Raw genomic sequence first — 7223 nt, forward strand, 5'->3', positions numbered from 1 at the left:
GGACTGTTCTCAGCTCACTCAGGACGGGTCTATTAACTATCTTGGGAGCGGCCTTGGCTTGTGTGACATCACACACCCAGGAAGCTGAGAATAGCTTGATTTAAAAACGGGGATATTACTTGTAAAGATGAAAAAAATACCACTAGGTGGATTTTTGTCATTATAGGGTGGATGTGTACACACACTGCCAACACACGTTTATGTTCAAAGAACGTGTAAAAGTGAGTTTTGCATCCAATGACCCCTTTAACTTCAAAAAATGTGAACAACTTGTTAATCAATGCAATCTTCATAAATGGAATCATCGGACACTGTAATAATTGTGACTTGCTAAAAGGCTTAAAAATTACAAAAGATTTTCATGTAACCACAATTTGTGTTAAGAATATTGGTGCTATAAAGTACATTGTAGTAAGTGGTTTCCTAAAGAACTTTAGAGTAAAGGTTATTTGGGGAGCTTAAAAGGGTTCTCCTATATGGCATTAAGCTGAAAAACCCTCTTTGGTTCTAACCTTTGTTTTTAACAGTCAAGTCAGGTCACCTTTATTTATTTAGCGCTTTCAACAATACAGGTTGTGTCAAAGCAACGTCACAGTATTAAACAAGACAATAGTGTGTCAGTAATGCAGTATTGTAAACAACCAATGTTCAATTAAAGGCAGTTCTTCACTGAATTCAGTGATGTCTTCATCCAGCTCAGTTCAGTTCACATAATATGTGATATCACTGGAAATTAAGTGTCCCCAAATAAGCAAGCCAGAGGCGACGGTGACAAGGAATCAAAACTCTACAGGTGACAGAAATGGAGAGAAAAAAAAAAAACAGGCTCAGTCTGGGGGCCAGTTCTCCTCTGGCCAGGCGAAACCAGCAGTTTGTTCCATGTTGCAGCAAAGGACTCATCAGGTACTTGTGGTCTTGTGCCAATGGCCATCTAGGTGACGAGGTCTTCACTCATGATCCATCTCTGGAGCTCATCTAGTCGACATTCAGGGCTGTAGAGGTCATCTCTAGGTGCTGATCCACCATCTGAGCTGGGTAAGGACTGCATCCGGGGAACTGCAGTGACCATCTGATCTGGATACAGACTGGATCTGGTGGCTAAGGTGACCTCGGAATAAGAACAAAACAGACTAATGTTAGCATAGATGCCATTCTTCTTACGATGCAACGAGTGCATCAGGTGTTATGGGAAGTCTTCCCGGTTCCGGTTGACCTAATTAATGCAGCCTAACAATCCTTTAACGGATTTGAATTATAGAAATATGTTAGTGTGTTATGTGTAAACCAGGTTAAAGAGGTGTGTCTTTAATCTAGATTTAAACTAACAGATTGTGTCTGCCTCCCGAACAGTGTTAGGTAGATTGTTCCAAAGTTTGGGCACTAAATAAGAGAATGATCTGCCGCCCCAGTTGATTTTGATAGGTATTATTAAATTGCCAGAGTTTTGAGAACGCAGCGGATGTGAGGGACTAAATTGTGATAAGAGCTTGCTCAAGTACTGAGGAGCTTAACCATTGAGGGCTTAATAAGTAATGAGCAAGATTTTAAAATCTGTGTGATGTTTAATAGGGAGCCAGTGCAGTGTTGACAGAACCGGGCTAATATGGTCATACTTTCTGGTTCTAGTAAGAACTCTAGCTGCTGCATTTTGGACCAGCTAGAGTTTGTTTATCAAGCGTGCAGAACAACCACCCAATAAAGCCATACAATAATCTATCCCTGAAGTCATGAACGCATGAAGTAATGTTTTGGCATTTGGCATTGAGAGCATAGGTCGTAATTTCGATATATTTTTGAGATAGAACGAAAGATCACTATCAAATAGCACACCTAGGTTCCTAACTGATGACGAAGAATTGACAGAGCAGCCATCAAGTATTAGACAGTGTTTTAGGTTATTACATGCAGAGGTTTATGACAAACAATTAACACCTCTGTATTTTTCAGAATTTAGCCGTAAGAAGTTACTCGTCATCAAGTTTTTTTATATCAACTATGCATTCCGTTAGTTTTTCAAATTAGTATGTTTCACCAGGCCGAGAAGATATATAGAGCTGAGTATCATCAGCATAACAGTTAAAGCCAACATGTTTTCTGATGACATCTCCCAAGGGTAACATGTAAAGCATAAAAAGTAATGGCCCTAGTACTGAGCCTTGAGGTACTCCATACTGCACTTGTGTGTGATATGATACCTCTTCATTCACTGCCCCGAATTGATGGCGGCCAGATAAGTATGATTTGAACCATGCCAATACACTAATGCCAACATACTTTTCAAATCTATTCAAAAGAATGTTGTGGTCAATAGTGTCAAATGCAGCGCTAAGATCCAGTAGCACAATGTTTGCTCTAGTCCCATGATGGGCAACTCCAGTACTGGAAGGCCACGGTCTTGCAGAGTTTAGCTCAGAGTTTAAGTCTTTAGAATCACTTGAAAAGATGGGACTAAACTTTGCAGGAAATTTGCCCTCCAGGACCGAAAATGTCCATGCCTCCTCAAGTCTAGTCATTTCGTGTGTAGTGTCTCACCCTACTGTGTTGTGTCTATTGTTTTTGCACTCCGGCCACTCTCGATCTCATCCTGTCAAGTGTAGAATCTTCATTCTTGCCTGCCTTTCTCTGTATTCCACTAGTTGAGGAAACCTCTACTCACATGTGACCTACCTGATATCTGAATTACCTGAATTGTTTGTCCCAAACCCGTGGTCCTGCCTGTTCAGCCTGATTTCTAGTAACATCTCCCTGCCTGGCTTTGGCCCTCTCCAGTTCTCAAGGGAGTATATCTGTGATGAACGTATCGTTAATAAAGCAGGGTTAATGGGACAACACTAGGCTCGAATTATGCTAAAACTGTGTTTTTACAAAGCAATAGCTGGTGGCTGAACCTGTGCTGATTCCCAAACTGCCATTATAATCCCCCCAAAAACTGTGGAAATAACTCTTACATTTTTAACAGACTTCAGTGGAAAAAAATAATATAATCTCTGGCAAACGTGGGAAACAGGTGGGGTTATCGTTGCTAGATTCATCATTAGTTTGACGGTTTGATTCTGCATAATCCAGCACTTTTCAGAGTCATGGGAGACATAAAGTTATAGCCAAAGATGGATTCTCACTTGCTTTCTCACCCACACTTCTTAAAAACCTATTTTTTATTTAAGTTTTATTTTTATATAGTAATAAAGCAGTTGGAGGTTTGTCTATATACTATAATCCAATTCAAGACCAGTTTTCATATTATGGAGATTTTACATATGGAATTTTAAGAGTAGAGAAATATGAGCAGATGGATGAAGTTTGTAGCTTGATGGTAACTTTTTTTTGATAAATATTATTGCACCTGCACATTTTCTGCTCCCACGGTCAATTAAGGCTATAGAGTAAGTGACAACATTTCTTCCACATAAACACACTTTATGTATTTCACAAGTAAATCGAGTTTTCAAAGCAGAGCTATCAACACACCTCATTCATGAAAGAAATCAGCTGAAGATGTTAAGTGAAGTCTTCTCAAGGTCTCTGCTGCTTTAATCAAAGCTGCATTTGTTGTACGGTTGAGGCAGTTGTTGAGAACTACTGTTCCAGATGTTCATGGAGTCATTGCTGTCAATCTCCAAAAAGTCTGCTGCACTTCCAGCTGTATGTAAACCAACCCAGGTTCACTGGAAAAACGTGCCTATGGCGACATATCTGCAAAATTATATTATACTGCTTCTTATACGTTTTGCAGCACTTTCAAAGTGAAATGTTGAGTAAATGACGCTAAAAGCATGTTTAATCTGCCAATCTTTCATTAAATCAGTTGTTTTATTTATCACATCAGTTCAGAAACTGAATGTCCGGTGAGTGGCACTTAAAGGTTAATCGCTCTATCGTGTTTGATAAAATAACATTCCACCTACACTGAACACCACGCTAAAGTATGAACAAAAACAGACGTGCTTTAAAAACTCATTTTCTGACGTAACATGCCATTTTAGCATATGATGTGGTTTCTTGTTTTCCTTTGTCTTTGGAGTGTTACAAGCTGTTTGTGTATAGATAAGATCTGTAAAGTTTCAAAGCTTAAAGTCTCAAAACCAAAGAGATATTTATTATAAAAGTTAAGTTGTTGAGCAGTGTAGAGTAGTGCTTGTTTCTCATTCTACGATTGCAAATGCAGACATGGTGTTATGTTTATGCGGCGCGATGAAACGCAACATGTAGAAAACAAGTCATGGATGCAACAAATGCCATATTTATAATGGGTTTTATTGTTTCTGTCTCATCGTGCCGAGAAACGTCATCACAACATGGTAAGGGGCGTAACATTTCCTTCACATGCTTGAGGTATTCGGCCAATCACAATGCACCGTATTGCTGGCCAATCAAAGAACACCTCGGTTTCCATCAAAGATGAGTTTTGTAAAAATCTAAGCGTTTCAGAAAGGTGGGGCAGAGAGTACACAATAATGTACAGTATGTGGAAAATAGTATGTTTTTTGAACCTCAAACTGCATAAACACATTGCATTACAACAAATAAACAAAATAATGCTCTTTTTAGCAACATCATATGACCCCTTCAAGTCTTTGAGATCTTGTATTTTGACTTCTGTTTCACGGGATTCATATGCAAGTAAGTGCAATGCTGTACCATGAACTACCAAAGTTCATATCATCAATAAAGCCATAATGGAGCTGGTTGTGTGGTGCAAACTTAAAAATGTATTTGTTTAATCTCTTGGTGTTTTACAGACCCTACTTTTAATTTCATCTGGAAGCTCCAGTAAATTTTGCATTGAACGTACACTCTAAAAAATGCTGGGTTAAAAACAACCCATATTGGGTTATTTGGCAACCCAGCGCTGGGTAAATACTGGACAGCACACATGCTGGGTTATTTTGACCCAGCTGATTTCATCGAAATAGTGCTAATTCTTGTGCCTATGAGTTGCCGAAATCTGAGCCGGTGTTGGGCTGTTGTTCGCAAGGGGAATTATGAACCTCAGACCGCCGCCTCACGTTTCACTTGTAGCTGAAAGATGCCGTGACTGACTCCATAGCCTGCCCATAAACAAACGGACTGAGATTAGAAAACATATTTTAACATCAAATTAAATTAAATTTAGTAATTCAGTAAAACAAATAAAATCAGTTTACTGTCTGTTATGCAAGGCAAAAGGTTTTTCCAGAACCAACCACAGCATTTGGGTTAAAAAAATCTAACCCAGCATTTTTAGAGGGCAAAAAAAAAAAAAAAAACACTTCCCAGCATCTGGGTAAGAATATAAAAACAACCCAATAAAATTTAAAACTGAACCCAGGATTTGAGGTTAAAAAAATAACCCAGCCTTTTTTATAGTGCAGAAACACTACCTAGCACCTGAGTAAAAATATAAAAACAACCCAATAAAATGACCCAACTGGCTGAACCCAGCATTTGGGTTAAAAAACATGAATCCAGCATTTTTTAGAGTGCAGAAAAACTACCCAGCTACTGGGTAAAGGTATTACAATCAATCCAATAAAATGACCCAACTGGCAGAACCCAGCATTTGGGTTAAAAAAATCTAACCCAGCATTTTTAGAGGGCAAAAAAAAAAAAAAAAAAAAAAAAAAAAAAACACTTCCCAGCATCTGGGTAAGAATATAAAAACAACCCAATAAAATTTAAAACTGAACCCAGGATTTGAGGTTAAAAAAATAACCCAGCCTTTTTTATAGTGCAGAAACACTACCTAGCACCTGAGTAAAAATATAAAAACAACCCAATAAAATGACCCAACTGGCTGAACCCAGCATTTGGGTTAAAAAACATGAATCCAGCATTTTTTAGAGTGCAGAAAAACTACCCAGCTACTGGGTAAAGGTATTACAATCAATCCAATAAAATGACCCAACTGGCAGAACCCAGCATTTGGGTTAAAAAAATTAATCCAGCATTTTTTAGAGTGCAAAAAAAAAAAAAAAAAAAAAAAAAAAAACCAATAAAATGACCCAAAACATTTACCCCAGCATTTTTAGAGTGCAAACAAATTACAAAGCACCTGGGTAAAAATATAAAAACAACCCAATAAAATGACCCAACTGCTGAACCCAGCATTTGGGTTAAAAAAATAACCCAACATTTTTTTTAGAGTGCAGAAAAACTACCCAGCAACTGGGTAAAGGTATTACAAACAATCCAATAAAATGATCCAGCTGGCTGAACCCAGCATTTGGGTTAAAAAAACATGAATCCAGCATTTTTTAGAGTGCAAAAACAAAAACAAACAAACAAAAAAAAATATATATATATATAAAAACAACCCAATAAAATGACCCAACAAGCTAAACCCAGCATTTGGGTTTTAAAAATAACCCAGCATTTTTTAGAGTGCAAAAACACTACCTAGCACAAAAATATAAAAACAACACAATAAAATGACCCAACTGGCTGAACCCAGCATTTGGGTTAAAACATTTCCCCCAGCATTTTTAGAGTGCAAACAAATTACAAAGCAACTGGGTAAAAATATATAAAAACAACCCAATAAAATGACCCAACTGGCTGAACCTAGCATTTGGGTTAAAAAAATATACCAGGGTTGTTAGAATGTAGGTATGGTTTTGGAGTTTTGCAGAAAATCTTGGTCAGATTTGAACATTTTGGTGAATGATGACATGAATTCTGGTTTACAACCTCTATGGCTTCAAAAGGCATGGAAAAGTCTTATGGACTTATTTTATTGAACTTTTATGTTACTCTCATATTTTTGGAGCTTTACTGCCATAGCTTTCACGGTTTCATTGTATGGAAAACAGCAGCTTGCACAGTCTGTTAAAAACACCTTTGAAAAAACAGAGCACAGATCAGTTTTGGCTGGTTTGGCTGGCCTGGTTTGATGGTTTTAGAGGATTTTTCGACACATGTCAGCTGATCAGACCGGAGGGTCAGTTGGCTGACAAGCTTAAACCAGCTAAGACTATCAAGCCACCTTTAGTTGGTTGAAGTTTTTTTCAGAGGTGCCATGGAAGCATAATCATACATTTTTATTTACTACCCACCTACTGTACATGTGTTGAAAATTTTCATTTATGAGTGAACTGTTCTTTTAACCACACATGCAGTATGTACTGCAAGTCTCCCAACCAACTGAAAGTGCTAACAGTTAAAACATGTAAAGGCGAAAGCACTCACTGTAACACACAGTGGTCCTTTAAATACAGCTGGCCTCAAAACTGCAGCCTTGATGTCCA

The sequence above is a fragment of the Garra rufa genome, chromosome 16, assembly GCF_049309525.1.
Source record: "Garra rufa chromosome 16, GarRuf1.0, whole genome shotgun sequence".
Lineage (NCBI taxonomy): Eukaryota > Metazoa > Chordata > Actinopteri > Cypriniformes > Cyprinidae > Garra > Garra rufa.